The following is a 24,698-nucleotide window of genomic DNA, read 5'->3' as shown; positions in this document are numbered from 1 at the left end:
TTTCAGTTACCTGTGAACCTTCAAGCAACTACCAATATATTGCTGTGTACAAAAATTTATTATTTTCTATTGATCTTTTCATAAATCCTGGCGTTCCTGCTTCTTCTATTTATAGTTATTCTGGCAGCACAAAACAGGCACATAACTTATCCTGAACAGCCTTTTATTACAGGCACAGTCTGAAACCACACCTGTTACCCTAACTCATAAATTTTTTGAGAGGGAGAAATTGTGGCTGCTTGTTCAGGATCCTTCTCCTGAGAAGTACCCTGTCCCTTCTCAGAGAGGTGAATCACATCAAACAATATATTTGTGAGCAAAAGTGCTGGGATAATTCTTGCCATGGATGAGAGGGTTTCCAAAGACAGGGCTTTACTTCTGCCTCCCAAGGCTGGCCCAGAGCAGCTAAAAGTCTGACTTGCTCTCTTCTGTAATTTCATACAATTCTGTTAGGATTAAATCTTTTGCATTCAGCATAGCTTCTTAGTGTCTCCTGCGTTGCTCCCTGGTTTGCTCCTCATGTTATTTTAGATTCAGTGTACCAATGGATTTTGACTTTTTAAAGTTTATTTTGTCATAGCAAAATGTCTTTCTTCTGGGCTTTCTTTCAAACATCACTTTTTAAAATTGGCTCCTAAATTTTAATTAAATGAGCCTCTTGTTTGGCATATAAATTAAAATGTTCTGAATTCTTTTTTCTCCTATCCATTTCAAGTCATGAAGCCAAATAAGAAACACTGAAAACTGTCCAGACATATCCTTTTCTCTTTTGTCTTTCTTCTCTGCATGAGTTCCTCCTCTGAGAGACAGAGCTACAGCTAGCAGTGCTCTTGCCACAGTCCTGTGACATCCCATTGGAAATATTCTCTCCAGAATGACTGACCTCATGGCAGGGCAGTGACATCAATGAGAGCACATCAGCACATTAACTGAGTGTCAACCCAGACTTTGCTGTCCTGCTCCTGAACTGCTGGACAAAGACAGGAGTGGGTGTCATATGCTTTTATCAGCTAAGCTGAAGTTGTGTTAAACATTTGATCTCATTCATAGGAGATTAGAAATGAGGATAAATCATTTTTCTGATCTTTAAAATACTCGTAAGAACCCAGATTTGAAAGAAAAAAATTACAAATAGCAACAATACTATCTCTCATCCTCTTTCCATCCCTCTTTTTTGGTCATCTTTAGCTGTGTAAAAGACATTCTTCAAGGAGTGTCACCTTTGTGTCCTTTCTTGCCTCTGTTCTGTAGCTGCCCCGTGGGTCCTCCTGATGATTGTGCAGCACCCACAGAGCCTGAGCTGTGGCTACATCACCAGAACCTGGGCTCTGGTGCCTTGGATGCAGGGGCTGACCCTGGGGTGGTGTGAGAGGGTGGCTTCCAGGGTTGTAGATAGAGGTTTCCATCTGCAGTTTGTGGGAGTAAACCTTCATCTGTAGTGTGTGGCTGAGTCAAAGCCTGAATCTTCCACGTGGAAGAGAAATATCCTGTATAAATTTCAGCAAATAACAGTTCACATCCTGACATAAGGAGGACAATGGGATCTGCTAAGGAAATAAGTTTCAAATATCCTCCACCCAATTTTGCATCACACCCAAACCATTAATCGTTCTCCTTGCTCTCATTCTGTTTCTGAAGTTTTGTTATTTAACACAGAATGTCAGATTTCCTACTAGCACAGTAAACCTCAGGGATGCTGCAATAGAAACCTTTCTGGCCCAGTTGTAGAGTGTGAACATGGCTGAGCAGTCAGTGCCATCTGAGATAATACTAATAGTTTTGGGGCTGAGCTACAATACAGACCAGGGAAGGACCTGATGAGAAAGAGAGAATGTTTGCACTCAACAGCTGGTGCCATAGTGATTGACTGTGTTGGGCCCCTCCAGGGTGGCTGTTGAGGCAGGACTGGAACAAAAGAACTCCAATTCAGAAGGCTAGATGATGTAATTCTAATTGATTTATTTCAGATACATTGTTCTTTTATAGAGAGCATTGTGTAGACTAACTTCATTGGTCTTCAAGTAAAAGCATCTCGACCATTGGTGTGCAGTGAATGACGCATGGTGGCAGAACATACCTATAAACAATGTGAACAACAAGAGAGATAGAGAATTATTTACATTCCTTTCCAGATCTTTCCCAGGCCCAGCCTGGTTAGCAAACCTCTCTTTTCTCTCTGAACTGAGAATACCCATACACCAGATTTACAGTGACAGGTATGGCTGAGACAAGATTGTCTCTGGACCTTGACCTCCAAGCCATGAAGACTGGCATGCCACCAGAGACACAGCCAGAATTTCATCTTCTGCCAACCCCACAAAAGCAGGCCTAGCTTGGATAGGGATTAAAACCTTTGGGAAACTTTGATGCATTTTGTCCTACTAAATTTTTTGGAGTGATGTGAGAACCCCAGCCTTGCTTTGGGTCCTCATGTGGTGGTGAAATTCCTCCTCCAACCCGTGCTTCCAAAGAAAAGCTCCGCAGGCTTAGCTGTTCGGTCTCAAGGCAGTTTATTGCTAGTTATCTAACAGATTATGTTCTTGGACTGCGGCTATTTGATCAGCGGCCTGGGTAGAGGCACACACACACACTGACATCCTCTCTGTCTGCTGTCTTCTTCGTCTCTCCCTCCGCCCAGGGCTGCTGCTATCTTTTATAAGATATATTACGTATAACATGTTTACAATTATTCCCCAATACCTATTACCTACGTTGCCAAGTGTTTTTCTACTCTAAACCAATCTGTGAGTGCCAACATCACCAAGAACATGGAGGTAAGGAAGAAGAAGGAGGAAGAACAGGATCAGCCCACTTTCCTCCATCTTAGAACTTCTGACCCCCATGTACAAAGTGAAAACCCCCTTGTACATGTGTTAAAACCCCCCTGTACAATACTAAAAAAATTTCCCCTCTACTTTGTAACTACTTTTACTATACTATCTAACCTTTTGTGACTGCTCATTCCACCTCCAAAGTTGGTAATTCATTCCATGGCTCAAACTCAAAATCACAGTTGCTTTTCAGCTGTCTGCCAGGGTCTAGAATGCTTCTGACTAAGGCCTGGAACCTCTAAAAATGTCTGAGACATTTTGAGTTCCCACAGAGTGACAATGATGAAAGTGCTTATTGAGGTCAAGACAGTGTGGCACAATGTTGTGAGAACCCCAGGCTTCGTCTAGGGTCTCATGTGGTGGTAAAGTCTCTCCTCCAACCCGTGCTTCCAAAGAAAAACTCCGCAGGCTCTTGCTGTTCGGTCTCAAGGCAGTTTATTGTGAGTTATCTAAAAGACTGTCTTCTCGGGCTGTGGCTGCTTGGTCAGCGGCCTGGGCAGAGGCACACACACACCCTGACATCCTCTCTGTCTGCTGTCCTCTTCTTCTCTCCTCCCGCCCAGGTCTGCTGCTATCTTCTATAAGATATATTACGTATAACATGTTTACAATTATTCCCCAATACCTATTACCTACGTTGCCAAGTGTTTTTCTACTCTAAACCAATCTGTGAGTGCCAACATCACCAAGAACATAGAGGCAAGGAAGAAGAAGGAGGAAGAACAGGATCAGCCCACTTTCCTCCATCTTAGAACTTCTGACCCCCATGTACAAAGTAAAAACCCCCCTTGTACATGTGGTAAAACCCCCCTGTACAATACTAAAACAATTTCCCTCTACTTTGTAACTACTTTTACTATACTATCAAACCCTTTGTGACTGCTTGTTCCACCTCCAAAGTTGGTAACTCATTCCATGGCTCAAACTCAAAATCACAGCTGTTTCCAGATTCCTGCCATGGTCTAAAATGCTTCTGACCAAGGCCTGGAACCTCTAAAAACGTCTGAGAGACATTTTGAGTTCCAACACAATGTGATTTTATTTTTTGAGGAGCTTGAGAAAACAGAACATAATAAATGACATACATAATTTGTATCTACTAAGTGAGGCCAGGTCCCTGCAGCATCACAATGCCTGTATAGAACATGAGTGAAATAAAGCTGTGCACTTTAAGTTTGGGAAATTCCATGCTTCCCAGCTACCTGCTTTTTCCACACCTTCATAATATCCTTTCTATGGCTGTGCAGCACTGGGGAGTCTGCTGTCTACGTTACCACTCATGCTGGCTCCTGCCCACCACAAATGCTTGTGTGACGGGGGCGGAGTCTTCATATTCTTTTATTGTACAACTTGTTTCCCCACTCAGCTGTAGCTGTTTAAGACTTGAGGAGTAGGAAGGCCTTTGTCCCCTCTTGGAGACACAAGTGTGCCAGGATGTGCCAATGGGAGCTCTATGGCTGTTCAAAAGCTGTCCAGCAAGATTCATTGAGGTCCATGAGTATGGATGAGTCACACCTAACCACCTAACCTCAACATCAGACCTCGCAATTAATTCACTCTTCACCAACCTTAGCATGACACTATAACATTATTATAACTCAGCAAGCTGGAAATTCTACCTTAAAAAAAGTTTTGAGTCTATCAGTCACTGCTCTGCCTGAAGGTCAGCAGATGTTAACTAAATTATGCCCAGCATTCCTCTTCTCCATGCAATATCCATCCTATCCATAACCCTCCATGGCAGATATTTATTACAGTGTTCACAAGAATTGTACAGCTGTTTCTACATCCCTTTATGAGGAACCCTTTTTTCTTCCAGGAGACTCTTCCTTACCAGGTTCTGTCTAAGACTTGGTAGAACCAGAGAAAGAACTGACAGCAAAATTACAGTGTTTATACCAACACAATAATGTGAATTGAAAAGAATAATTTTAATTGCTGTAAAATAAAATAGAGCAATAAAATGCTCTGAATGTGTACATACACATACATATTTGGACACATATATAAAACCACAGGATTGTTGAGGTTGAAAGGGACACTTGGAGTTCATCTGTTCCAACTCCACTGATCACAATATGATACCTACGAAAGGTTGCTCAGGACATTGTCCACCCAGGTTTTGAATATCTCCAAAGATGAGGGCTCCACCATCTCTTTGAGAAACCTGTTCACATGTATAACTACCCTCACAATAAAAACCTCAAAACTTCAAATGAATTTTCTTGTATTCCATTTTTCTCTTTTCCAGGATGAACACCCCAAACTCTCTCAGACCCTACTTGCATCAATCCCTTACTAATTTTTGTGGTGATTTCCTGAACTCTCCCCAGTATGTCCAGGTGTCTCTCACAGTGGAAAGCCACACAGAGCCCAACACTGCAGATATGCCTCACCAGATCTGAGTAGAGAAGAAGGATCGCCTTCCTTGACTTGGCAGTGATGTTCCTTCAGGTGCAGTCCAGCCATACAGTTTATCAAACAGTTCTCCCAGGTTTGTGTTATCTGCAAATTTGCTGCAGTTGTGCTCTAGCCAATTGGACAGACCATTAATGAAGATATTTGACCATGCTGGCCACAGTATCAGTCCATGGGGTACAGGGCTGGTCTCCAACTGGACTTCATGCTGCTGATTGCAAATCTCTAAACCCAGAAATTCAGCTAGTTTTCAGTGCCCTTCACTGCTCATTTACTTAGTCCATGCTTCATCAGCTTGTCAATGAGATGTTATGGGGGAGAGTGTCAAAAGTCTCAGCAAAGCAAAAATAAACATTTAGTGGTCTCTTCTCATCCATCAAGCAAGTCATCTCCCTGTAGAGGGATATCAGGTCAGTCATGCCTGATTTCCCCTTTGTAAATTTATGCTATCTATTCCTAATCACATTATTGTCCTTCATATAATATATATATTATATATATATAAATATATACATATACACTCATGCACACACACATACACAGATATACATATTCACATATATATTAAACATAACAATTCAAATTATTCCACACATATATGTGGTTCAAATAATCCAAAAGTTCCTAGGCCTTAGGCATAATGGCAGAAAATTCCTGAACAAAATTTGCTTACCCTTATATGTATTTAAAAACCCAAAACCCAACAAATCAAACCAGCTAACGGGGATTTAGCATAAATAAAAAAAATGGGCCAGACAATGAATCTATATAAAGAATGCCAGCATTCAGAACAGCATAATCCAGCTGTCCCATCTAAAGGAGACACCACCCATGAACTGTGAGCTCCATTCAAAGGTCTGTGCCAGTTGATGGATTCAGAACAAGGAGATGTGAGCTCTGCAGGATGACATCACTGGCAACAGCTTTGCACAAGCAGTAGGTCTCCAGTCTGAGCTGCTATTGAAATGTTATTGGTCTTCTATTGGAATGTATTGGCCTTGGTTGCAAGATGAATTCCCTAGATGGTACCAGAAGATGATGGCAGCATGCCTTTGCTTCAGTATATAAATGTGTGCACTGATTAATATTTGTGTATCTCTTTCAAAATTGGAAGGGTTATACAACTGCAAATTAGACTCAGATTCTAGTGTTCTGAGGTTCAATCAGAAGATACAGTCACTCTTAATGTTGCAGATTCCCAAATGCCTGAAAGTTCCTTGACTTTTTAGGTTTCACAGGCTTAGTCATTTCGCCAGGATTTTCCATTGTTATCAGTCTCCAAATGCTCAGAGGAACACAGCTGAGAGCACATGAGCTAGTCACTCTGCTCAGCTGTACATCTGCTGACACGCTAGAACCCCTCTGTTTCCTCTCTTCAAAACTTCATGCAAAATGCCATCCAGTTTAGTTATACTTCTGCCTTTCCTTACAGACCATACAAGGATATGCACTCTCAAAAGTTTCATGTCTGTCATCTGTCATTATTGCTACCAGAGCAGGCACTGGAATCTAAGATTGTGCTGCTCACTATTCTAATCTGACCCTAAACCAGAAAACTGCTCTAAATCAGGTTGCTGGTTTGTGATGATCAGAGACAGCCAAGATTGTGCTGAGAAGTCAATCTGCAGGTCAGTGTCAGGCCCAGGGATCACTGTGCACCTCCCTGGGGACAAGGATGGGCTGAGGCCAGACCAGGACGTGTGCATGTGGATGGGAAAGACTCAGGGAAGCCCATGGCCAGGCAGGATGTCAGAATCTGTGGTATTGATGATTCTGAGATTGTAGAAAGTCTCTGTCTTTCTGCCCCATTGCCAAAGAAGAAGTCATAATTTGTCTGTGCTGGTTTTCAAGGTTGTTTATTCTTGCTTATCTCTAACATGTTCTGCTGCCCTGCCGCAGCTCTGTCCTGCAGGGCAGCGTGTGGGGCTCTGCCCTCAGTGGGATGTTGCAAACATTATATACCAGAAACTACCTGTGCTGGATTTACAATAATGTGCCAATATCTGTCACCTACGTTGAACAGTGTGTCCCCAGCCTAAACCAATAGAAAAATGCCAACACTACAGTGAAACATAGAGGGCATGAAGAAGGAGAAAAAGGACAAGACATACCCAATTTCCTCCATCTTGTCCCCTTTGGACCCCTTATCTAGAATCCTAAAATTTTACTTTTGCACCTGTGCCACACTTAATTATTACTTATATCAATCACTCAGAGCTTGTAATTCATCCTGTAAGATTGAAAATGCTTTTCCATGGACAGAGATCAGGGACAGTGCCTCTAGGGGCTCTGTACAGGGGGGTTCCTAACCCCCTGCCAGGGTCCCAGACCTTCCAGGGCAGCCAGAGGGAAGCTCTGGATTCCCACAGCAGGGCAGGACTGTGTGACCTGGAGACTGGCACTGTTGCAGAATCACTGGGGCAGGGATTGGGTCTTGGGGCGCTGCCATGGGGTCCTGAGCCCTGGACAGGGTAGAGGGAACCCTGGAGACAGGATCATGGACACCAAAGCCTACTAGTGCAGTCAGGGCACTGACATGTGACATGTCTCCAGACAATCATACTGTGTTCTGATTTTGATTTTGCTTTCCAAAATACTGTGATAATCATTTATGGTAATAATCTAAATTAAGTAAATTAGGCTAAAATTAAACTACCTTAAATGATAGGAGAAAATTATTTACCTTATTTTACTGCCTGAGGACTCCTAAGTGCACAAGTAAGTGAATACATTTAAATGCAGCTGACAGTATTTGCAACAAGTGTAGATGTGAAGAATGCTGATGAATGCATAAATAATTCCATTTCCATTCAGTCATTCCAAGTGAAGTGGAATGCTGCAATTGAACAATTTCTACTTTGACTTTGCAGACTTAGACTTTATCCTCACCAAAAACCAACAGAGAAATGATTGCCATTTACCTGCCCCCCATTCTGAGAGTGCAGGAGTGGAGCAGAGTTATGCTCAACACTGGCACTATGGGTGTCTACAAATCTGTTTGCACATGGGAAAACTACTCAGGGAAAAGGCTTTGCATCCATTAGCCTGGTTAGTCTGCTTGGGTTTTTCTTCTGAGTTAAATCTGTGCCAAGGTGAAGATTTGACAGTAACAGCTCAACTGCCTGTGTCCTTTGGAAAGCTTTATTAAAGGCAAAAATGTGGAAACAGGAGCCAGAAATCTCATCTAGCTTCAGAGAACTCAGCATGAAAAAGGTATTTTGCCAAACATCTTGGCAAAAGCCAAAACTGTTCTTTGTGTCAGTAAATACTTTAGGACTGCACCCAGGATGTCTGCAGCATTATAATCAAAAAATTTGAAAATAATTCAGGTGGTCAAGAGAGGAAAAGGTACTTTCTGCTTCTATCCTGTCACTCCACACATGAACTAGCAGGGATGGGGATGGATCCTTCTTTCCAGAGCATCTCATGGCAGAACTGTGTTTTAAATGGAAGAAGTTTTTTTCCCTTCATTTTCTCACCAACACCTGCATCTCACCTGATAAATTAAGTGTCATTGGGAAATAGTCTGAGAGGTACTGTTTTCTCCAAGTGTAAGCATGTTATTCTGGTAATAACTGAGTTTGAAAGGAGTGCCATTTACAGAGGTATTTGTTTAGCACTGGTGGGGCTATACTTTTGTCCAGTTCTAGGCCCCTTAAAGATGACTAAGGAGGAGCAGGGCATTCCTAGATTTCAGTACCTGCTCTGATACTGATAATGACAAGCAGGAAGCTTTTGAGCATGCATATCTTTGTATGCTGTGTAAAGAAAGGCATAAATATAACCAAAATGGATGATATCTTGCAACCCTCATCACTGCAGAGACAACTGACAATAGAGGAAAAATTTGTCTATAAACATAAAAACATAGATATTTGTGTGCCATATAATGCTAGCAAAGCAAGTAAATAAAATTTGCTATTGCAGTATATAAAAAGTGAAGGCTTGAATCACTGTTATTAGAGCGATGCACATTCCTTTTAGTCATTTTTGTTTTAAGAAGATACCAATCATGACTGTGTGCCTTAGTTACTGAATGTTAAGGAGAAAAATAAGTAGGTTCCCTGCAATCTCTGAAAGACACAATGACAACTACAGAATATGTGGGTTTAGCTACGGCAATGCTTTTCAAGGTGGGGATAGATGGATCTCATCTTACCTGTAACACAGCAATAGAGACCTGGATATCCCAATCTAATTTTACAGGATTCAAATAACCCCACAAAACCTCGGTGATAATCCAAGCATAGTTTGGGATGCACATATGTAGGACAAGAGCTGAAAACACACTGCTATGAACAGACAGGACTTCAAAGCCCACATCCTCAAAGATCTTTTCAAGTGCTCGAAGTCTCCTTTGCATATCACCAGAGTCTTCACAATCAGCACTCCTGTAAACCACAGGCAGCCTGGACTTGGAGAAGGCTCACACAAACAGGCCTGAACCCTGACAATGCTCCAGAGCTCTCTGTCCCTAGGACTTTGCAAGACCCAGCTTTATGAAGTCCTGGGAAGCTTAGTCCAACCTCAAGCTGACCCTGCTGTGAGCAGGAGGTTGGACCACAGATGTCCTGAGTTATCTTGCAACCTGAATTACTCTGTGATTCTATGGCTACCTGGGGTATGGGAGGCCTGAGCGTCAAACTGGGCACTGCAGCATGTTCAGTAATACAGACTAAATAGCACAACTTCTTGGGGTTGTTTCACTCTTGGTTCTTCACTATCCTGGTAGCCCCTTTATGGACACTCTCAAGTATCTCCCCAACCATCTTGAAGTGGAATCACTCAAGTCTACACACTGAGGAATTGAGATTTGTCTTTGACACAGTACATGAAAATCAACAAAGAAATCCAAAACAAAAGACAAGAGTAAGCTGTAAAGGATCAGAGTGCCCAGAGTGCTGCAAAACCAGTGGGTGTTCTGTTTAGTTAAACATCTTCAACGACCTGGCAGTATAGACAGGAAATTCCTTATTCACATATGTAAAGGAGTCTGAACTGGGAGGTTAGATATAAGAGCAGCATTGTTAAGTATTCTAGCAGGATTTCAGGAGGTTAGGAATACAAAGAGGAATTAAAGTGAGATTTGGTCTGGAAAAACAAAAGTTAAACACTGAAATCCTGAGATAAATAAAAGCATAGCAGTTGTTGGGGGCGGGGGAGGGTGGGGGGGTGGGGGGGTGGGGAGGGCCTCACTATCACTACCTGGTGAAAGTAACAGATTAACTGAGAGTATTTGAGTGAGATCAGGACAATAGGACCACCTGAAGTCTCTCCAACCCATGATCCCTTTTTTCACCTTCCCATTATTTCTTCTTCTTGTCTTCTCTCTCCAGCTGCTCTGTGTTGGAACAAAAAGGAAGAATGATGCCTTGGCCAGCTAACATTGCACCTTCTGCAAAACTGCTGCGAGCCTAGGACCAGAAAGGAAGTGAAAAGCACTGGCTTAGCAGTTCAACACTTGAACTTAGCATGAGGTACAAGTAAAAGAGCGTGCAAACCCTCTATTTCTCCAACAGCAAAATTATAGAAACAGCAGGAGGGAAGAAAGTTGCCTTACATTATGACTCTCTTCCCTGCCCTTTTGTGTGTTTTCCCTCTTCATCTTGAAGGAAGAATTACAGCAAAATCAACATATTTTAGTTAGCCTTTGAACTTTTCTCTGAAAAATCTATTCATTTCTAGCCTTAGCGATGTAAAGAAAGACTGCCAAATAAGAACATTGCTCCTTACAAAATTTCCTTGAGCTGAAAGTAAAAAACGAAAACTGTAAAACAGATTCATAAAGCATCAAATGAATTAATCTTTTTATTCTTTCCTGCATCTGTAAAAAAAGATTTGCAGTACTTCAGAAGTGTTTGAGGACTGAGCTTCCTGTTCTCAAACCCAAGCTTTGTTTCACTGTTTAATACAGTACAATGAAAGCACTGTGTTTGTAACTCGCCTCCTTATTCCATTAAGTACAAATTAACCTGATCCCTGCAGGTAGTCTCTTGCACATTCAAAAACATCTGCTACCAGCCAAGGGTGGGCAATGAAAAGGCAGAAGGAACTTTCAAGCTTTTGGTAAAGGTAAAAAAAGCATCTAAGTTTCAAGTACAATACATTCAGGTGTGAAAGAAGAGCCATTTTCATGTGCATGAGGAGACAGTGTGAAGGAAAGGTGCTATGAAACTGTGGAAGCTGTCAGGCCTGAAACAAGCAACAACACAGTCATACAAGGATGCTTGATCTGTTTGTCTGTGTTTCTCTGTCCACTCACCAGCCAGGGAAAGTACCCACCTGCTCCCACTCCACTTGCAGCCCAGCCCTCGCAGCATGGTTTGGACAGCAGGTTTGGGTGTCTGTATTGTTCCAGCTGCCATCAGCAAACATGGGGCTGCCTGGCACATCCCCCAGGCACCACCCATCATGGGATTTGCACATCTCATCATCTTTGTCATAGAATTATGGAATCAGAATCATTTGCGTTGCAACAAATCTTTAATGGTCATAGAATCATGGAATGCTTTCAGTTGCAAGAGATCTTCAAGTCATCTAGCTCCAACCTCCCTGCTATGGGTAGGGACATTTTTCACTAGATCAGGTTGCTCAGACCCCCATCCAACCTGATCTTTCCTGATTCTTGGCCCTCCTTTTGCTGCTTGTATCTCTCTTCCCAGACTCCAGCCTTGCCCAGTTACACAGTCTTCCTCTAAAGCCCATTCACTTTTGGTGACAGCTCTGCCACATCAATAACCAGACTTGGTATTTCAGACTCATTTACATGGGTATTCTTGGCCCCACATGGCATTGCTGACATTGTCACCTATTAGGCCTGCTGGTCTTGCCCAGCCCTACTTGACAAAGACCCCCAATACCAATCAATGATCAGAGTTTGGATGTTTCTCACATACCCAATCTTTGCTACATGTGTAGTCTGGACGTCCCTTCTTGGCACTGACACTGCTGTCACCTTCTTGCTCTAGTTTAGCTGACTCTAGCAGTTTGTGCTGTCACATCCATGAGCAACAACTAACCTCTTAGTATGACTTTTGTGTGTGCTTAATGAATTGTCTTTCCATCTATGAATGTCTGCTGAAAAAAAATCTGTGGAATTGTACTTAAGATGCAACCCTGGAAGTCTGGACAAAGAAATGAAGATAGTATGGACAAATGCAAAGAAATGTTTCAATACAAATATTTTTTTTCTCTTTTTGTCTCTGAAAATGTACTGAATGAAAAGTTTTTCCCTGGGTGCAGACTACCTTGAAAAGCCTGGGTATTTTTAACCTGACTTTCACAAACAGGCAAACAGGGTGATGAGGGTTCCGTGAAAAAATATTTTGCCTTATTTTCCACCTCTTTAAGGCTTGGATTAAATATCTTCTAGATATTTAATCCAAGCATCAAAAAGTAATAATAAGGAAGGACCCAAGCAGAGAGTCTGCAAATGGCATAACAGAGGTGTCTGAAAAAAGCTGTGCTCCTGTGACTGCCAGAAGACCACAGTGTCCAGCTCTTGAAAAATGTGTCAGTGAAATCAGGAAGGCTCAGCTAAGGGGATACCTCTTCAGCTTATTTCTGCAATCACTCTCATTATATGTGCCTTTGTTTTTTAATATGACAGATACTAAATACAGTCACTGGAAATCCTGACTCTTTAGACTTTAGAAGCTAAAAGAGACTATGAGCTTGAGACTAGATCTGGAAAAATGCAATCTGAATGGCTGTGACTAAGAAAATCAGAAAAAATGAATTTGCAAAATTATTTTTCCTCAGGTATTCCAAATGTAACAGCCTCATGATTAAGCCTAAAACTTTCCTAGGAGGAATATTAAAACAAAGAAGGTAAGAGAGGAAATATAAAATAAAATTAAATATTTCACTGAAAAAAGACAAGTAATTTGGTTAGACAAAATATGTTATTCACCTACATTAGTTATTCATTTCAGTGAAGAAAGAAAGGAAGAAAAAAATCATTCAGATTTGACCTAAAACACTGGTAATAGGATAATTTGAATAACACACTGTATGGGAAAACACATTAGAGCGGACCAATTCTGCAGTACAAGTCTGGCCAGAAAGTAATGCTCAGACCATGCTCTAGGATAGAAACCAGATAGGAACCCTACTTTTATAGTTCAATCAACCTTTTAAGACAATTTTATGCAGGAGCACCAAATCTTGATACACACAATAGGAAGAACTAATTTTGGGGATTAAATATCACACCCATAGTAGGTGCCCGTAATATATCCCTAAGTGTCCAGAAACTGCTTTAGTGGAATTTTTTTACTTATAAAGCAAGTATTGCAAAGCATGGAGAATGAGAAGGGTGAATAACATAGCACTTTTCAGTGTATCAGAAAGAGGTTTTTTTAAGCTAAAAGTATATTCGTTTCCTTAAATACTTTTGCAATTATCAGATTGCTATAATGCATAATAATCAGCTGAAATCCCAGTTTAATTACCACTTTTATGTTTAAATTTGATTCTTTATCCATAAAATACTGTGAGGCCTCCTGATTGTATTTAATATCCTCACTCCGATGCTCTGCATGTACCCTGAGCAATGCTCACATGAGGCAATGCTGAGTTACACTTTCCAAGTGCCACCTCATTTCATGCAAAGGAAATTAGATTCCTTTTTTAATTTAATCTCAGTTCTTTTTAATTAAAGTCTTAAGGATTGTTTTGTTTTTGAAAAAATTGTTTAATAGAAGCTTTTGGATAAATTATTCACTGTAAGTTTGAATTTTATACAAGATATTCTAAGCTATGAATAAATTTCTAAGTGCTGGCAGAACCAAAATGCTAAAAAGCTGGGTGACAGGGATGACAAAGAGCTTCCTTATTTCTGCCTTAGAAGAGCTGTAAAAGGAAAGAGTTTGTGATTCTTCTCTGGTATCTTTGCTATTCATCTTGTATGCATGGGTTTGGGGAGGAAGACTAATGGAAGAACTGTTTATGCTTCTTATTCCTCTTCCATGTTTTTTTTCATTTGCATTATTCCTGAATAATTTTCCTTCCTTCATATATAAGGGTATTTGATCTAGGAACCTAGCAGAGGACACTGTGATGCTGAGAAGCTTTATGGAAATGATTCCTGACTGCAGGCATCTCTGACTCAGGTGCATTCAACTCACTTGAGAGACTGAGAGCAGCAAGATCTGCGGAGTGCTCCAGCTCTGAGAATCTGCTTCATTAGCACCCATTTTTAAAGCATCACAGCCAGCCACTCTGGGGATGGTAGCTGGGTGTCAAACACTTCAGCAGACATTTTCAAGCTGTGATAACTGATCACTCAATAAGCCTGCTTTCAAGAATTCCTGCTCTGCAGGTTGAAACATCTAGGGAAAAAATGCAGAGGATCAATGGGGAAACTTACAGGGAAGGAGGGAGTGGAGAAGAGAGACAAGATATTTCTCATCAAAAACATTTCACAAAATTAAACCCAAAGGCATAATGCACTTAGTGCATTTTTCCTTAAACAGAAGAGCATTGACACACAGAAAGGTAAAAGTACAAAATGGATTACAAAATTGGATTCACTAGGCTAAAAAAGAGACACAGACTTAAGTCACTGACAAGTACAGTTAGGTCTGGAAGAAGTTAATGCAGACAGTTCCCTGCTTTAGAGACAGAATTTGGCTTACAGAGCAATGCTCACTTCCATTTTGAATGGAAAAAACATCCTAATCATCCTGTATCTGAGGAATTGGAAGGAATATCAAATCAGGGCTTGAACTCCAGGACACATTCTGCATATCATATTTGCAGCTCATGCATATTCTACTCAGTCTCTGGGTTCTTCCAGTGGGGGTTTTGCTGCTAACAACCCTTCTCAAACTGTTCTCTGCTTTTGCAGTCTTTGTTTTCAGTAATATTTCATTTTCATCTCACTACTTTTCTTGGCAACATATAAATGCTCCTAAAGTCCACTCAGGAATATTGTATACGTGGTCTCCTTGACCCTTAAGCCTGGATTCCCATTTTCTGAATGCCTCCTTCAGCTCCTGCCTACCTTGAGTGGGTGTTAGCCACAGACCAGACATGCTGTTTTGGCTGCAGGTATCTGGAAAGAGCACTGCTCTCAGCCAGTCTCAAGCGGCTCATCAGTCTTCTCCTCACCTTACAGCAGGATCACTTTATGAACAGCTCCTTCATCAGCTCATCCTGTCAGAAAGATGTGTTTTATAAACTAACAAAATAACCTGATCATCCTTAAATGGTGTTTAAAGTAAATCAGGTTATTTTGGCAGAAACCACTTCAGGAGCAGTGAGAGAAGAGGACACAAACCCCTTGTTGGGAGGCTGGGGAGGGCAATCAGGGGCAGCAGAGGGTTGACTAAGAAGGGTCATGTCTTCTACCCTGTGTAACTTGCAACTGCTCCTTATATTTGACCTTAAACACATAAAATAAATGCACATAGGTCACTGCATGTCCAATGTTTAAAAAGATATTTATCTTGTTTCTTTGCTTGCCTTGATTCCCATAAGTAAAAAATAAAGAGATTGGGGTTTTTTTTTTTTCTCTTTTTAATACGTTTTAGACTAATATTTTTGAAAGAACAAACTTTCTGCTCTGGCCTTGAAGAAGTCTTCATGCAGTACCACTCCTTACTGTGCCAGGACCTGTAGACAATACTGTGCTACAAACAATAAGCACTACTACCATCTTGAAATGCACTGAAGCATTCTTCAACACTCTAATAGCTTGTTCCAATTTTAAGATATTTTCCAAATAGCATGTTCCAAGCAGCAGAATTAGATATGGAAAAATCTGTCAAAAGGACCTGCTGAGCCCAAATTCTGTTTAAAATTGAACAATCACACAAGTGCGATTCACATTATGTTCCCTGGAAGAGCTTCCACAGCATGAAAACCTTGCATTGCAGCTTAGCAATTAGGTTTACCCCCATGCAAGCCATCAAAGTCTTGTTATATTGAGTAGCCAGGGTCAGAATTGGAAAACAAACAGAATGAAAGGTTTATTAAATTATGAACCCCTTTAGAACAAAAAAGGAGAAAGCCTATTCTAAACATAATGTCATCCAGTTAGAAAGCATTATAAATAAATAAAGCAGCAGCATCAGCTTCCTAGGAAGTTCACTTACTTACAAACACAATCCCTTCAAAACCAAATTTTTCTTTTTGTTTTTAGCGTTATCATTACCTAAGCTTGAAATTAATACAATTTTCAGTCTTCTGACATCACACTTGGAGTTATTACTTTGAAAATCTTCTACAGTTATTGGAGCATGCCCTGAAAAAGCATTGCCAACCACAACGATAAATATAAATTCCTTTAATTTCTAGGATGCATTCTGTTTTTCTTAAAACTAATTTTTAATTCAAACTATGTAAATGCAGCTGTTTTAGTGACTTTCTTGCCATCATTTGCTTGTTTATGATACACTGTTTCACCACCTTGCTGTATATTTTAGCAGTAATTTTTTGCTAGGCCTTTGACTTTATTTGGCTAATGGTCTGTGGAGAACCATGCACTAACGATAATATTAAAATATTTGCAAATACTGACACAAAAACTTATAGAAACATACTTAATGGCTAGGTGTGACCTTAAAATATGTTTTGTATTAATTCACCAATACTGAATACCTCTGCCATTTCTAACCCTTTGCCACTCTAATTGAATGGCCAACACGATCAAAATCTTTGGAAAAAAAGGAAAATTCTATCTTTCCATGCCTGGCAGAAGTTCTGCAGAGTCTCCAGAGTTCTCTTTCACTTGCACACCCACAGTGCAGGCCCAGGCCTCTGGTCTATCCTTTCTGACCATGGGCGGACCAGGAAATGGGGTCTCTGAAACAACGTGAGTGGACCCAGTACTGGTGCCACTGGTGATTAACTGCAGTCAAAATAGTAAATTATGCTACTAATTGCTTCTCTTTCCAGGCCATGATCTTACACACAACACTAACCAAAGCCATGGACCAGGCAAGTGGGTGATAAATGTATGTAATAGATATATAATATGCATACAGACTAGAAACCCACAGCAGTATATCTTACACTCAGTTTTTCAATTATGTATTTACATTGCTCTTAGGCCTATTTCTGATCTTTGCTCATATTCTGACCAGTCCAATTTATTTCAATTTCAGCTCATGAAGGGGTTCTTTAGCCTGTGGTAAAATATAGCGCAAAAATTACCACTCTACTGAATCTGGAAAAACAAATTGCTTCCCAACAGTCTAGCACATACGGGTTAAAAAACCTACCCAGCTCCTTAAAAACCAGTCTGGTTAATAAAGGGCAACAAGACATGTTTTGAGAGGGTCAGATGACTGTCATGTTTCCAGCCACATGTTATCATTCCTTATCAAGATGCAAACTTGTAGAAAAGACTATGTCTTCTGTTAAACTTTTTTTATGCATATGCAGGGTAGAAGGGAAAGTCACGGGTCTTTAAATGAAGATTTGTTGTCAAATTTTAACATAGTTTCATTTCAAGGTTTTCAGGCAGTAAAAATATGCCTGATGGATGCCAAGTGAGTATTTCTTCTAGGCACAGTGCAAGAATCAGCACCACAAAATAATTTGTGGAAGAGCTTTTTGTCCTTTTCTGAGGCTCCCAGAAAAGTGGCTGAATATGCATTCTGTAACGTTGTAAGCCACACTCGATTTCCTCTGTGGTCTTCCAATACCTCCATCTTCAACCTTACTGCTCTTATCTTTTCATGGAACTGTAGGGACTGCTGTCAAATATTCCTATTTCAAATGCAAGATTTTGAGAATTCAGCGTGCATTTCTAAGAAAGCATTGCCCTTTCAGGTTGCAGAATAGAAAGAGGGCTTAATGATCATTTGCCTGCTACCCTATCTGCTCTGAGAACACGTCCTTCGTGGCATCTCTTACATTCTCAGTCTTCACAGGGATTTCATGGCCTGTAGGGCATAGTTCTTTGCCACGACTCCCACAACTTTTCCATCTTGTCTCCTGTTAAAGCTTCTTAGCTATTTTCTTAGCTTTTTTCCTCACTCGCTGAGCATTGCTTCTGGTATTAAAAGTGCTTGCAGCTGCTCTTTTCATGTTTGTGTTCCTATTCTTCACTGGTCTGCTGCAATCTCCTCTGTGCTGCCGGTATGTAGGTCAGCATCACTTTTGCTCAAGCCGCTATTAGCGAGTGATCTGGGCCTGAGTGTAAGTTCTGCTGATGATCTGGTTGTCTCTTTTGCCAAAAATTATTCTGCCTCTTATTAATTCTTCTTTTAACATTCAGTATATGCAATGTTCAGCAAAACTGTGATCTGCAGTAATAAAAGCTTCATCTGCTCGCCCTTGTTCTTGGCACCTCCTAGCAAATTTGGCCTTTTCATGTATTGTATTTTGCTTGTCTGTGACATTGACTTCAAAAGTCTCTTTTTTTCCTTTATTTTTTCATCTTTTTTTTCTTTCTTCAGTGTGAGACACAGACAAGCAACGGCAGCAGGAGTAGCCAGGGCAAATACTAAGGAATCTACATGGTATTCTTATACCTTTCTGAATGAACTCCTGAACTTTTCAGCTTGAGCAGTAGCTAAGTTGCCAAAATCAATATTCTGCTTGTTCCTTTTTCTGCCCAGCAACATGAAGAAAAACCCTCTGAAGGAGTGGCACTACAGCAGAAAGATAAAGCAGTAATCAGCTGAGAGGTGATGGCATGGTAATGGGTGGTTGTTTCTAATGATCTCTCTGTGTAGCAGTTTTAATATTCACCCACAGCAGATGTGGTAGATGACAAAGAGAGTTAGACAGCTGTGTGACATTAAGCCCTGTTCAAGCCCCTGCTGACACGTTCCCTTGTCACCAACACCTTTTGCCTTTTCTCCATCTTCTTCCCATGAAAGAAAACGGTTAATGGCAGCTACAAAAGGCAGTCACCTAAATGTGCATGTCATTGTGTAAGTTTTCCATAGTTTCAAACTCCAGCAGGTTTTTTTACTACTGTAAGCATTGCTATTTTTAACTACTAAGAAATGTTGAAACTTTTTCATTTTCCTTTTTTAGTTTGTTTGTTTTGGAGGGGAGGTTTAGGTTTGAGGTTTTTTTGTTTTGTGGGAAGAAAATGCCTCCCATTTCATTAGAACCACAGGAAAAGAAGGCAAAGTGTGACGGTCAACTGTTTATAATAATCAGCTGTGTGGCATCTTTCAGTCGAGTGTCAGAGGCATTAAGGAATTAAGCCTTACAATATAGCTACAAGAAAGGATTTTTTTTTTGTAAGAATGCTTGCTACTTGGACTGCCAGGGTGATAGCATCATAATTTGTATGGTAAACAATAATACCAGCAATCATCATTATCAGAAACACAATAAATCATAGCTGACTTATCTAAAACAGGAATTTCCCACAGGATATGTAATTTCAAGACTGCAGCCTTTACTGAAGAGGATTGTTTAGATTTTTCTGCAGAATCCTCAGGTTTACAGTATTTTTCACAACTATGTGCTTGGTAAAACTATGTATAGCCCTCCATCAACCATTCTGTCTTTCTTTCTTATTTTCATTTTGTCTGTATGAAGTTGATAGCAATTTTTGCATTTCTTTCAATGATCAGAAGCAATGATCAGTCAAAGACAGAGCATCACATTCTATGTTTCACTGTATGGAGCAAGGAGATAGTCCAAGAAACATGAACACATAAAAAACCTATGTAGTGGGTTTATTTCTGGTTTTTTCTCTCTTTTGTGTACTATATAGTTCTCAGGGTGATTCCCATGTATATTTAGCATAAAAATTGTGAAAGTCTGTTTCTTCTAACATCATGAAATTCAAAGAGATAAGGCTGGAATACTTGAGAGCCTGACATTAAATAAACATGGCCCCTGGATAAACAGTTAGTACTTCAGAAAATGAGGCCACCTACTTAAGTGCTAAGTGTGGGTTTATGTGTCTCTCGCGATAAACAGCCAGGCTTGAACATTTTAACCCAGTGCATAAATCCTCAGATAATTAAACTGGACAGTGTATCTGTGCTTCACTGGTACAAGAATAAGGGCAACTGAAAACCCTAGGAGTGATTTGCCATGGGAAAAATATGAACTATTTCTTCATATAACCAGTTTGGCTTCAAAGATGCTAGGGACAAGTCAAGATTTTTTGAGATTTCTGAAGTCCTTTTTGGATTTCAGTTGGAAGTATGTATGAAGATCTAAAATTTCAAGCCAAATGTTTTCTAAAAATATAGCTTTGGATGAAGAAAAGCTATTTATTTTCATCAAATTAAAAATTATCACTTTCAATTTTTATAACAGTATGGGCATAAAATAGAGTACAATAAAAACATTTTAGGCCATTTGGAAATCAGACAATTCATTTGAAAAACTACCTGCTTCTGCAGAGAATTTTTGCATTATTGAATCAAGATTTTCAATGGAAAATGTCCCTCAAAAAACTTTTTGACCATGACTACATGAGATCCAACAGCAAGCAGGAAACTGAAGCCCTCATGTCCAAGACCACGTGAGGAGTGTTGTACCTTCCACAGTGCTACTGAGTGGACACACACAAAGCTTCAGTCATGATCCAGCAATGCACTAGCAAGGACTTTAACCCTGCCATTGTAGTTGAAAGCAATTAGGAACAGCCCAGACAGAGAAAGATGTTCTTACTTTTGCTACTTGAAGCCAAGCACAAAGATAACTTGAAGAGTTAAGCTGTAAATTAAAACTGATAGTAGCTCTATAGGTCTGAAATTAATTATTGCATAACTTTTTCTGTAACATAATCCAAAGTATATTTTAATTGGATTCTAATGTTTTCTTTTTTAAGGAGACAGCTGGAGTTCCATCTGGCCTTGTTTCTCACAACACAATCTATTTTGTACTATAATACTTCCAATATGGTAATTACTATTGTTGGTTGTAAAAAACCGTAAAGTTTCAGTCTGGGCAATTTTATCTGGCCTTGCAATAAAACTGACTCCACTTTCAGTATGCTGTTGCTCAGCATATTAAAAATTATGTGCCACCAAAAACAGCAATAAATAGCCAGACAAAATATATAATTGTTTGATATTTGTGCATATCCCTTAAAAACAGACAATTCAAATGCAAAAAGCATTCATTAAAATAGAAAGAAATTGTATTGAAATGCACTACTGGCTTTCTTAGTGGTAAAATCCAAATTCACTGCTTATGATATTGTTTTCTAAAAGGAACAACTGCATTTAGATCATGAGAAAGACAAAGTATTGAACAAAGGACTACTGAGTATGTTACCTATTCTAGCAGCATGCCTCCAGCCTTGCATACCAGCTCCAAAGCAATGCCCTCCACGACAGCCAGGCTACTAAAGGTATTTAGGACTACTGTTTGTTTGACATGGAGAAGCTGTGCAAACTCAGGAAATCATCAGTCCAAAGGACAGAAGGAAATTTAGTGCCCTGGAAGTAATTTTCTCTCTTTGTTTAGTCTACAAAGACTGCGTGGTTGTTTCTACAGCACACTGAAGTGCTTGGCGACAAAGTCACATCCATTAGGTCTAGCTGGACAGACAAATTGGATGTAATAGGAGTGTTTAAGACCTCTTGTGCTGAGATAGATAACAGTGATGATGGACTAAAGGCATAAAGGGGCTGAAGTGATCTGGACCAGCCAGGACAGGCAGGTAGTGACAACAACAAAACATATTTTAAGCATCACTTGCAAGCTGGAGTAGTTCCCAGTGCAAAACATGTACATGTGCCATGTGACCACAGTGAAACTGGTCCTTTTGCTGTTTTAATAATCAAACACCGAGAATATTTTTTTTCAAAGTGCAGCTGTGCCATGTATTCATGTTCTGTACCTAGAGGAAGAAGGCTGCAGAAAATGTTAGACTATTTCCTCCATGCCCCTCTCAAACCATCTCCAACATCAGGCACATGGAGCAAATCAGGGAGTAAAGCTACAGGGAGCAGAACTCACTATGAGACTTCCACTTGTGCTTCACTGGGGCAGCATCTTCCAGTGATACTGCAGCTCGTCTGTAGGGAAGAGAGTGCAGTGTCAACTGTCAACCCCTCCTCGGTGTAACAGGAGGTCAGGATCTGTCCAGCTCCCTCTGATCCAGCTTGGCTAGTTGTTTATTGCCCATTTCTGTAGCAAAAGGGTCCATAGATAAATGCTCACATAACCTTTGTTTCACATAACATTTGCAAGGGAATGTCTGGAGAGCTGAGCACTGGAGCTTAACCTGTGTACTGTGCTTTAAGAGATCTGCAAATGGATGAGCAGTGAAATTTGTTTTCTTCATCCCTTTGATGGCTTCATTTGAGAAAATAAAAATGACACTGTCTATATCATACTAATGTCCACAAAATTACATTCCCAGATATTATTCTGTCTACAACATCAGCAACTATGATGGCTTAAAAAAAAACAGCTTGATATTTAGATTAATTAATTTTCCTGTCTAAGGCAGTTTGGGGCTAAGTGTAAATATTTTCAGGCTTTATGTGTTCAGTGTTTTTTGAGTGCTTTGGGAGATTTTTTTGGGGAGGGAAGGAAGGAGGGAAGGAAGGAGGGAAGGAAGGAGGGAAGGAAGGAAGGAAGGAAGGAAGGAAGGAAGGAAGGAAGGAAGGAAGGAAGGAAGGAAGGAAGGAAGGAAGGAAGGAAGGAAGGAAGGAAGGAAGGAAGGAAGGAAGGAAGGAAGGAAGGAAGGAAGGAAGGAAGGAAGGAAGGAAGGAAGGAAGGAAGGAAGGAAGGAAGGAAGGAAGGAAGGAAGATTTTGCAATTCATGAGATTCTCCTCTCATTTATAGGAGCTGCACATTTATGTTAATGCATCTCCTCTCATTTATAGGAGTTGCACATTTATGTTAATGTTTGATATCAGTGATTGAACACTGCTATGAAAGGAGGAGTGTTCAAAACCCAGGAGACAAGTGTTTCAAATCAGAGCAACTGGAACTTAAGCCCAGAGTGCAAACATTAATGAGGATATGTTTGTGGAGCAGCTACAGACCCAGATAGGTTCTCAATGAGAAGTAAATCAGAGTCAGTATATTTAACAAATTTATGCTCTTTACTGATGCCTTTTGGACTAAGTTCTTGTACTGAGTTAAGAGACTAAGGGACAGATTCAGGGGAGTGTGAAGTGCTGTAGTAGAGTGCTTTCAGCAAATAGCTGAGCTTCTGAGCAAATAATCCACTGCCTTACTGCAGTCCTCACCTCAGGGGCTAATACACTCTAGTCTGTAATTAGCAAGATCTATCTATCCAGTTTGTATCATTCTGTTGGAGAGGAAAACATTTAATCCTGCTTAGTATCCTGTTGGTCGGGTCATCACTAGCAGGCACATGGTACAATCCAGCAGGCAGCCTTTTGTCTTTCTAGGAAGCTGTTTGTGCTTCCTTATAGAAGGCCCATTAACGGAATGCACATGGGTTTAGTTTCAGCAGGGACTGTTTTCCTATGTGAAGGGTGTTGGTGTTTCTAGAAACCAGAATACACTGTCCCTCTGTTCCCTGGAATTAATAACTAGGTCATTTGAAGCAAATAGGGTTCTTTTCCTTCATGCCAGATGAACAGGAAATTCATTTCAAGAACATAATGGTTTTAAATTGACAGTAGGCTTAGACAGAAATTAGGAAGAAATCCTTCACTGTGAAGGTGGTGAGGCACTGGCACAGGCTGCCCAGAAAAGCTGTGGAGGCCCCATCCCTGGCAGTGTCCAAGGCCAGGTTGAATGGAGAAACGTGGTCTAGTGGAAGTTGTCCCTGTCCATGGCAGGGGGGTTGGTCCATCCCAGCCTAAGATATTCTATGATAACATAGGAGCCCTTCTGTGTTAGACTCAAAGGTCCACACAGCCTACTATCCTGTCCACTACAGTGACCAGGGGCAAAGAAAGGATGTAAGAAATAAGGCTGATGCAGAGTGAGATGGCTTTGGTCTGACCCTCCTAAGCCAAGACTTCCTGACAGCATAGAATGGAATTTCAGTTATTTCAAATGAGGTCTTATTTCTATTTTTCAGAATAAAAATTGAATCCAGATTGTAAACTTGTACATCTGTAGATGATTGATTTCTTTCCACTTGGCAAAGTACCTGAGGAGGAAAGAGAAAACAGGCTAGCTATACTTTTTGTTGTCATCTCATTAAACTCTGCAAACATTTTTCCTCCTTTTAATTATTGTTTTGTATCATTACTACCTACCAGCTTTAGATATGGGACTTCTAAACTGCAGATTCCTTACACCACTCAGAGATTCAGCTGCTCATACAGCTTGAATTCAAATTAGGGTGATACACTTTTCTCCTGCTTTTGGGATCTGATCAGAATTGTGATCAGTGCCAGAAAATAATCAGGCCCCTGGATACTTCCCCAGGGAGCATGCAACCCATGGATGTCCCAAGGGAGCATTCTACCTGGGTGATTATCTAGACAGCCCCCTGGAAGTAGCTGAGGATGATCCTTAGGGTCAAATGTCAGAAGATCAGCCTACCAGCAAACCTGGGAGCAGCAGCAGTTTCCTGA

Source organism: Lonchura striata, chromosome 2, assembly GCF_046129695.1.
Source record: "Lonchura striata isolate bLonStr1 chromosome 2, bLonStr1.mat, whole genome shotgun sequence".
Lineage (NCBI taxonomy): Eukaryota > Metazoa > Chordata > Aves > Passeriformes > Estrildidae > Lonchura > Lonchura striata.
Note: the sequence above shows the minus strand (reverse complement) of the source record.